We start from the raw sequence: 10510 nt of genomic DNA, 5'->3' as shown, positions 1-10510 counted from the left end.
TCCCAGCTCCCGGCGCCTCCGCCCCGCCCGCGCCGGGACAGCCTATTTCCGCTGGTGGGGCCGGGGCACTTCATTTTATCCCTCCTCTCAGTGAGACCTGCTCCCCAGGGTCGCATTGCCCCGGGCGGGCGCGAACTCCTGTTCACTGGGGGGAGTGGGCGGCTGGGAGACCCGCAGCAAGTGGGGGGCTGGAGCGGTCCGCTCACCCAGGGAGATGTGCCTACAGCCCCGGCTCCGGAGCGGGTCTGGGAAGTGCGGTGGGGTGTGCGGTGGGGGGCCTGGAGGCTAGAGCTGGGCTGGGCTGCAGGCTGGGGAAGTCACCTGGGGAGGCTCCCAGCGACCCTTCCCCATGCGCCCTGGGAACGCACTGTCCTGCACCAGCTCTGAGCCTCCGCCTCTTCGCCAGCACCCCCAGGGCGCCCTCTCGCTCCGGGGTCCCTGCTCCGCTGTGAGGGGCTGGCCGGCAGGAGCATCAGGCTGACAGTTTACCCCTCTGCCCATGGGCACTGCTGCCTGCAGTGCTGGTTTTAAAAAAAACAATTAAAAAAAACCAGCAAAAAACCTAAAATTAAAAAAAAAATCAACAAGCCACAAAAAAATTTAAATGTCCCGCTCACTGGAAATGAAAAAGCTGGGAAGGGATGGTCCTTTCTTTTTATTCTTCGCCCTTCCTATCGCTAAGCATTTTCTACCCTCTACTCTGTTGCTTAAAAGGGTTGTTTATTTACTTTTACTTTTACTTTTACTAGAGACTCAATTCAGATGGTCTTTGTTCGGGTGAGGGGTTCAGTCACTCCTGCCCCCTGGGGAAACTTGACTGGGAGAGGTTTTCCCAGGAAATGTCAGAGGAAGGAATGTGCCCAGTAAGCAGAGAGGGTTGGAGAACTCCCCTGTAGGGGGCAGAGGGCTCTGTTCCTCCAACACGCCCAGCCCAGGAGCCTGACTCTCCTGGTGCTCTAACTGCCTGGAGGAAGAAGGGGCTGGGAAAGGTGGTCTGTGGCTGGGCTGCTGTAGATGAAGGTGGGGAGGGGGAGCGTGATCAGAACTGATGCCACTTCAGTTAAGATTCTGGGTTTGTTGGGAAAAGATAAGTAGGGATGAGGCATCTTTGCTGCTCGGGTTAAAGTTGGGGAACAAGTTTCTGTTATGGCCAAGGTCATGGTCAGTAGACCTTGGTTGGCCTGGAATAGAGATCTATTATCTCTGTCCTACACTGAGATTGGACACATGGCATTTGTGTTTGAAAGGATCCCTTGCTGCCTTTTCCCAAGCATCCTGGTCACTGGCTAGGTTTTATTTGAGATGCAAAGAACACAGGGATGCCTTTCGTGACATATATGTCATGCAGAGGCGAAGTCTCCAGATTATTGTTATTTTTGTTATGTGTAGAGGTATGGCACAGAGGAAAGTTTTTTTCTTATCAGAAATCGAAGGGAAAAGTGATTAAAGGTAATCATTTCCCCTCATAACCCATTAGTTTCCTACTATACTAGTTTAGTCCCCACTGAACCCTGGCACCACTTAAATTGTTTAAATCAGCAAAAGAGCAAACCCACTGTGGAAACTTCTGTCTACTTTAGTAGAAGATCCCAGCTTAACCTCGAAACTACATATCAATTCAGACTCTCACAGCCAGAGTGAGCTACACTTTGTGGAGGAGTAGCAAAGGGTCCAAACGGAAAGGGCTTGGGCATGAGGGAGTGTATTGGCAATGACTGACTGGGAAGAAATGAAGGATCTTAGAGGCGAAGATCTATTGAGGTTGCTGAATAATTATGTCAGGGACAAGCCACTGTTGAGAGTCAAAACTGGCAAGAAAGGAAAAGTAGTCAAGCTTTATTGAGAGAGAGAGATCGATCTTCCAGTTTGTGAAATACATTTGTGTTGTCAGGTTCGTCTGTACTTCTGGAACACAGGGCTTTGAAACACCTTACTATGTGCACTCTGTAGAGGTGGGCACACTGCGTGTGGAATACGTTGTCTGGATTTCCTCTTACCAGCAGAATCCATTGGCTTGGGTTTTGTAGACAGTTCTCCTGGAAGTTATTTTCTGGTGGCTTCTTGTTGAAGAGACCCTCATGGTGGTCAGTAGAGGGGGGGTGGGGGAGAAGAAAGTTGGGCTACTTATTTTTGACATTATTTACTTGTTAACATTCCTTCCTGTGGTCCAAGAATGCTTACATTAAGGCACATCCACGTAAGAACTTTTTCATGTAAATAGCATGAAAATAAAATATTCACCATATTCACCGGGGTTTGAGAAATAAATAAATGTACATAATAATACCACTTGGCTTAGTTTTAGATCATTCCTGTCATTAGGTAAAGCTGCTTACCTTAGGTTTTAGGAAAGAAGTATTCAGCTAATTCTTTATATTTTTGGTAAATTATTTTCTTTTAGAAGATTTTAACCGAAGTATATATATTGCTATGCTGTATGTGTGGACATTGATTTTTTTGAAATATTGTGTTCAGTAAATAGTGCTGTCTTTTGCACGTTTTTAAACTAAAAATAAGCTTCAGTAATGAAGGGTTAAGCCATTGGTGTCCTTACCATGAAACCAAATATACTATGCATATTAAAATATTTACTGGTGGAAAATGAAAATATAGTTATGTGTAGAAGACTTGCTAATGAAGGTACACCTGTTTCATCTTCTCTGCTGATGAAACCGATCAGTGTTGAAAAGGGAGAGTTCTCATCCAAAGAATTTCAGTCTGTTCTTTTCCCTTTGATCTCTCTCTCTCTCTTTCTCCAATAAATGTATAAGCTTCACTCTGGATTTTGCCCTGGTGTTTGTTTTAAAGAAGAAATAACATCAAACAACCCAAAATATGGGTTATTGCTTTGGTAATGTGGGTATTAATGAATATTGACATTAGAGAAAACATGCTTTATCCTGGAATATCTCTGAGTTATTGAGAACTTTTAAGGGTTGATATTTAAAATAATTACTTTAGCTTTTTTTTTTTTCTGTGTAGTTGCCCTCATTTAAACAACATGTGTTATGCCCTGGAACAGAGAATGCTGCTAATGTTCAGAGCTAATACTTGTAAAATTGCTTTTGGTAACATTTATTTATGAGGTAGTAGGCTGAGTAAATGGTTATACTTAAATAATACACATAATCTAGTGAGTCCTTTACTGAACTTTTGAAATACAAGTTTTAATTTACTTATATTAATTTAGAAATCAAGAAATTATGCTCTCAGATGCTAAGCACTATTTATAGGTAGTTGTAATTTTCTTAGGGATAAAAAAACATAAAACAAAAAATGGTATAGTATAATTTTTGCAGTCTTATTTGATCCCAGCTCTTATTTATTATTTGTCAGGATTGTTACCTTAATAGGATCCCTGGCTAGAAGTTTAAAAAATGAAATGTTTTTATTACTTGCAGAGCATAAACAATATGCTTCTGAAATGTGTTTTTAGTTATCATTTTCAAAGGTGCAAAAATCATAAACTACATAGTTAATCCTGAGATGCACAAAACAACATTTCAATAAATATAATTGTACTTGTTAGAGTTAATTAAATGTAGTTCAGTCACTGTTGCTTAATTTTATCTGTTTAATTTAAATAAAATTTCATCTATAAAGAATTTGAAACATGTCCTAGATAGCGAGGTAAAAGCTTCCCTGAGTAACACAATTAGGTCATTAAGAAAGTATTGCATGGGCAAGAAATAATCTAGCAAAAATAAAATTGCACAGGTCTTTAAACAAGTGGTTGTTTCAAAACTGCTGAGGTCTTAAACTAAATCTTGTAGTACATTCATCTACAATTTTAATCAAGTAAGAGAGTTGGTGCCTAGAAGAATTCTAAAAATGTTTTTTGTTTAATCAATAAGACACTCAGCTCAGGAAAGTCAGGCTTACTGCAGTGTAGGAGGCTTTGTGATGAGTATAAGTAGGTGGTATTTTTTGTTAGTCATTCCATAGTGAAAAATAGTGCTCTCTAACAAATGTCATATTTTTAGCAATCTGCCTTTTATATTCATTTCATGGCTTAGAATAGGGAAACATATTTGCGAATACTGAATTATTTGACCTCTTTCACGTCTAGAGGATGGAGAGATTATAACATCTCTCCATCCAGGCAGAGTTCCAATTCTCTTTTGGGAACAGGAACCAGTCATGAAGATTTAGCAACACTTAACCTGATTTATTTATATTCAAAATATGGGTTTGTTTTGCTAAAGTTGAAATACATTGCAAGTAACAGTAGTGAAACATTGTTTTTTTTTAATATAGTTAGGAGCAATGAGTGAACATTTTTTTATATGAGTGGTAAAAGAATTAAGAAAAATACTTTTGGGGGAAGTTGTGCAAATTACTATTTTAGAAATCTTTAGTGTCCTGCTGTCATCACTAAGTATATATTCCAGTCTCCACACTGGCTATTATAGCTTTGCTGATCTCCGGACTTTACCAGTTGAAAATACATCAAATTTTGAAGGTCCATTTAAAAAGGATATTTTAAGATTTATGGACTCAAAATCACAGCTATACAAGTGGCTTAATGCTGTAAGACAATAATAAATCAGCATGTGTCTTTAGGGACATTCCTTTTATAGGATATTTAGTGTTTCCCCTACCGTATTGGAATTTCAGCTAAAATACGATTTGGCAGAGCTTATAACTCTAAGTTACTAAGGAAAATGACCATGTACTTTTGTCAAATCTCTGTGAAGTTTTTGAGTATATACATTTAAATAGGTCACTTGTATCAATGAATAAAAGTTTGTGTCAAAATAAAAGCTTGTAAATTTAATTGTTGAGAATTGTGCTTGATTTATGATAAAATTCTTAGCTTCTAATCTCTGTGACCAAAAAGTAAACTCCTTCATTTTATATAAGTGTAGATTTTAGTATACTGACATCTAAGTTTTTATTTATTGTCTTCTTTTCCTTAACAAATGCTTAGAAGCATGAGATGGTCTTATAACCTAATAAAACTTACTACAGACTTCTAACTAACCACAGAATGAGCAAATTTATGGATCACCATCTACCCCTTCAAGAGAAGTGCAGACTTGCATCCTAAATACTAAAAAATCACACCCTGTCTTGACAACTTTCTTGATGCTCCTAAACAATGTTTTTGTAGCTTGACTCTGAAAAATATTGTAAGCCCTTGTCATATTATGGAGCATTTGTATTGCTTTGTTGGTATTAAATAGGTTATCTAGAGTGCTCTATGCCAAGGTGACATCAGAAACCTTTAAAAAGAAGGGCTCTCATTATCCAGTCAGAAAGGCTTCAATTGCCATGGTGATCTCCATCTGTGTGAAACAAGAGCTCAGGCTTCAGCCTTAGATAGTCATGGAAACAATCACCCCACACCAAAATGAAGTTCAGCAGAAGTCAGGAGTCACAGGCACCCTGAAGTACCAAAGCTCTCACCCCAAATCTAACAGCTTGTAACCTTTAAGGAGATTGACTTGTGTAGTGGAAAGGGCACTGATCAGGTTGAAGTACAAACCCTGGCTTTGCTGTCACTGGGAGGTGACACCTTGGGCATGTGTTACAATCCTTCTTTGCCTTTGGTTTCTCAGAAGATAGTGGTACTGCAGGGTGGGAATTGAATTTGATTTGTAGGTTTTGTTGTAATCATTTTTAGCTGCCACAGGTGAAGGATTTGTTCAAAAAATGTTTTCTAAACAACCACAATGATCTGAAACCAATAAAAGGGGAACAGCTCTGTTTGGGGCAAAAGAGTTTGGGAGCTCTGTCCAGTCTACTTCCCCTTGACCCTTGTAGTTGACCCCAGGAAGCTGTCTAGAACTGTAAGAGTGAAAAACATGGTAAACACCACAGGGCTAGTTGATCTCTATCTTCCAGGTCTGAGAGTCTTGGGTTCTAAGTACTTTTTTGAGAATGACCGCTTTTGTGCCCTTCTGGTAGAAAATAATTTTCAGATTGATAAAGTTCAAATAGCTCTTTTGATTTCCCAAACATTGCCTTGTTTAAATATCATAATAGGTTTATCTGATGACTCATTATGTTCTCATTTTATGAGTACCAAAATGGAGACTCAGAAAAATCAAGTGAAATGTCTAGGCTCACGAGGTCGGTAAATAATGGACTAAGAACACAAATCTATGCGCTCTATTTCCAAATACTGTGTTCCTATGCAGTATACAGGCCAGAACGCCAGGAAGTTCATAGAACTTCTGATGGTAGAAGTTTCAAAGACAACTAAAGGCATTTGAACTATAGTCATAGCATTTAGTCTTGTCACAGAATAATTGTTCACACTCCACCTTTTTTTTTTTTTATAAATAAGATGTTCATTCTTAATCACTTATTTTGGGCTACATTACTACTGGTTGATATTTGTAAAATAAAACCTAAGAGAAAGCAATAGATAAATCATGAATTTAGGCCATTGGATAACAGTTTTATAACCGCCTCCCAATCTTTTAAAATAAACACTATGTATTTTGTCTAACTCTACCCGTTTTCCTCATTATTCTGCCTCTCAGGTCACTGCAAATAATTTTGATTTTGTTGGGACCATAAATTAGATTTAACCTCCAAGCTGGCTTTGACAATCAGCATGGAGTACATTAAGTATTAGTCTTAAAATTAAAAAAAATGTTCTGAGTGCTTGTACTTCCACTAAATTTATTAAATGCTTAGCTTATACGATATCCCTCAAATCTGGAAATAAATAACATAATAAAACTAAAATTCTCAATGACAGTTTTTGAAACTTAACAGAATTAAATGTAATTGTAACATAAATTTAGTTTTGAATCTTGATGTAAATTTATGTCATTTTATCCAAGTGTTATTTATACCAAGTATTGCAAATGATAATATACAGATAACTCAATACTATTTTGGAGAGAACATTTCTCTTATATTCATAATAGGGTCAATATTGAATAATACATTTTCTTGAGGAACGCTTTTCAAAACTTTTGCAAGTCTCAACATTTAAGAGTCTAACTAAATGGTATGATTTATCCGATAGCACATCTTTTCTCCCTAAGAACTGTCACTTTCTTACATCTCTTCCCTTTGATCATCAGAACTAGGTTTTGGCATTTTCCTGGAGGACTCTCAAAGAGACACAGTTTCTATCATTCTCCACAGTGACTGCTTATGTGACATGGAGAAGAGAATATAATCAAGCTGATTTGAGCTTTGGCATCTGGGTGATGGATCAGGATGACATAAACTGTTAGTGCTTTCATAAGCACATCTGCTTTGTCAGTGTATCAGCTGAGTTATTAATGGCTGTGAGTCTTAAACGTTCTGGTTATTCCTAAATAGTTAAAAATGCAAACCTTAAATCTGTAAGAGCCCAGAGCCTCCTATATTCTTCTTTTCTGGAGGCATGTAATGCTTCAATTACTAACCCCCACATTGTCATCATCTTAACTTCTTTTCACATTTGGGTTTTAAACTTCCATCATTTTTTTATAGACTGGCTAGAAAAATACATATTATATACCTAAGATAAAAGAGCCTCTGATTATTTCTTGGGTAGAAACATCCAATTCAGCTGCCATGAGCAAGAAATGTTTTTGTGAAATATGATATAATAAATCAATGTCACGAACGGGAAAGTAATGTTATCATTGCCGTTTCACAAGTCTGCATCTACTCAGAGTATATGGGGCTTTTAAAACTCCAAATCAGCAGGAGAAGCTAACTGATTCAAGGAAAGAAATTGCTTACTGAAGACTTACTGGATTATAGTCTGGGTTTCTACCTTCCTCTCAACATGAGACGCATGAGGGAGAAATTCTACCTAGTCTGAGTCCCAGAATTAGTTAGACTTCTCAGAAACTGGTTTGGTATTTAATCTTATGAGTCCTTTTCATCATAAAGCTGATTGCATTTCCTCCTTTGCCCTAGTTGCTAAAAAGCCTAGAGGCAGATTTGTGGCCTAGCTCTAACAATTAGATCTGTGTCTTAACCTAATTCCTAGCCTCAAAATACTCCCCCCCCCAACTATTCTTAAATACTTTTATAAAGAATTAGTGGTTTTAAGTAGATATATATTTAAAGATTATGGAGATCTTCTCATAATGTCTCAGTGGCCATGACCCAATATTTCACATCGCTTCTGAACAGCTTATACCTCTATGTGCATTTACTTTAATTTGTCAAGGGCTGCCAAGTTTAGGAAGCTTGACATGCTGTGTGTGCGTCTATGCTCTGTGCATGACTTCCATTGCATATAATAGCTGCATAACCTGTAAACCTGTGTGCCACAGAATGACAACCCTGCACTCCTAGAGTAAGAGACAGCTATTTAGCCCTCATGCTATCTGAGCCTTCACTTGTTCTAAGACAGTCTGTCTTAAATCATTCTTACTCATCTTACTGTTCTCACATTTGGCCTTTGTGGAGATGGATCACTGAATTTCTATATCTCTATGTTTCTGATGCCTATTATTTTGTCTGGTGTGGAGACATTATTTTACGGAAAATTAAAATTAAATGATCTCATTATAATCAGCATTTTCACTTTTTTTCAGATCCACTTTGTAAAACCAATGGTTTGATCATTTGATTGCTGTAAGCAGCACAGGCAGTTCGATTTTAAATATTTTATTTCGTCTCATCAGGTTTTTTTAAAGTTCATGCTTGAGTCATGGTTCGAAGAGAAAGCAGTTCCACACACAGTATTGTGTCTTAATGATAAAGATTCCTCATTATTAAAGCATTCGTAGGAGAAATTATAAGCATTTTGTAATTATGGATGTGAATATAGAGCTGGATTAGGTTGAACATATTTTTTGGCATGTGGCAAGTGAAATTGAGGATTTTTCATTTGCTTCTGAGTCCAATTACTATACAAACCTTTCATTTTATAAATACTAATATGTTGCTACATATATATGAGTGTATATTTTACTTGTTTCCTAAAACAAAAATAGCTCTGAATACATAATAAAAACACAACTGCCTTAAAGTATTTATCATTTGCAGCTAGTAATGCTTTTGTGTTTGTTTCAACATGTTTCACATTTATACACTCCTGAAATAAATTTCAGAAACATTTGGAAAGATATTATTCTGACGTGCTAAAACCTTAATTCTAAGTGATGATATGCTAGCTCAAACAATTAGTTAATGCTATACTTCAAATTGATTTTGTAGACTTGTACAATTGCAAAATTATTTGTGAAAGTATTCAGAGTGTAATTTTTTTGTCTTTTTTGTGTCCCTGATGTTTAATGAGATGCACTGCCCATTTTATTTTAAACTCCAGGCTCATTCAAAGTTGTAGCATGGAACTTTAGTGTTGTCCACATGCACAGTGCAATCAGAATCCCAAAGACTGAAATGTGAATTTTTCCACTGCTTGTTTTCTGCTGAACAGTATTGGAGTACAGATGAATAAAGGTATATAGGAGAAACATCAACTAAAATTTGGGAAAGTTAACAGCAGTTTAAAGCTTCATTGAAAAAGAATGACTCCATGTAAACACAAAAATAGAGTCAATATTATACTCATACCTCAAAGGAACTTCTGACTTAAATAATATTCTGTCCTTTTCTTTGATTTTAAATAACCCAGGGTCTAAATTTTACAGGACAATACCTGTGATTCACTATGGCATTTTGTTTGTTCAGCATGTCACCATTCACTTCCGTTCCCAAGCTGGAGCTCCTGGGATACTTTTCTATTTACCCATTGGCTCATCCTACTTGTCTAATTGATCAGCAACCCCATCATACTGCCGAGTCTGAGTTCTTCCCACCACAACTTTTGTTAAAACCCTAGATCAGTTTCTCATCTTCTCTAAGCTGAATTTTTGTAAAATGTTCTCTTATTTCAAGAAGCATACTTTTATTTTAATTTTGTTTGCAGTGATGCTGGCCATATTGTCGTGAATTCTAATGTGAAGTTGCAGTTGGGCCCTAGGCTGAGGGGTGGGGTCAGAATCACTGGGGAGGGATTGACACATTCTCTTTCTAATTCTAAGTCATCTCAGGGTAACTTGGGGAAGAATGGAAGTGGGAGAAAGACGGACTGATTTGGAGATTTTTAGAAATGCTTTCGGTTACCCTAACAAATGACGGGAAGATGGTTTCTGGAAACCAGACATGATAGTATTCACTGATTAATTATGACTAAATTGGGGGAAAGGAAACTACAGATTATTTAGCAAAAATAATGATACATTTTAGTTTTCTGAAATCTTTGCATTGCACTGTCCCAGGATCCTGAATTATGTTTGACAATTTTCTTAGATGATTTTCTGTATTTTTGACAGTTTGATCAGATTTTTCATAGTCAAAAATATTCTCTGCCTCTGGGAATTTAACAGCTCTGCCTCTGTAAGGCGGCCTAAGGACAGTATGTGAAGAGAGTGAGAAACCTAACCAGGTAGAGAGCAGGCCTGAAGGGAATCTCAAGAAAGATAGGCCAGGATGCTTGCATTCTGAAATGTGCATTATAGCTAGTGGACTTGGTTAGTTCATGACCTATAAATCTCAGTTCTTGGTTTGATGGCTTTGTAATTATTTTATTCTTGCT

Source organism: Myotis brandtii, unplaced genomic scaffold (genome assembly GCF_000412655.1).
Source record: "Myotis brandtii unplaced genomic scaffold, ASM41265v1 scaffold185, whole genome shotgun sequence".
NCBI classification, from domain to species: Eukaryota; Metazoa; Chordata; class Mammalia; order Chiroptera; family Vespertilionidae; genus Myotis; species Myotis brandtii.
This window is presented reverse-complemented; position numbering follows the sequence as displayed.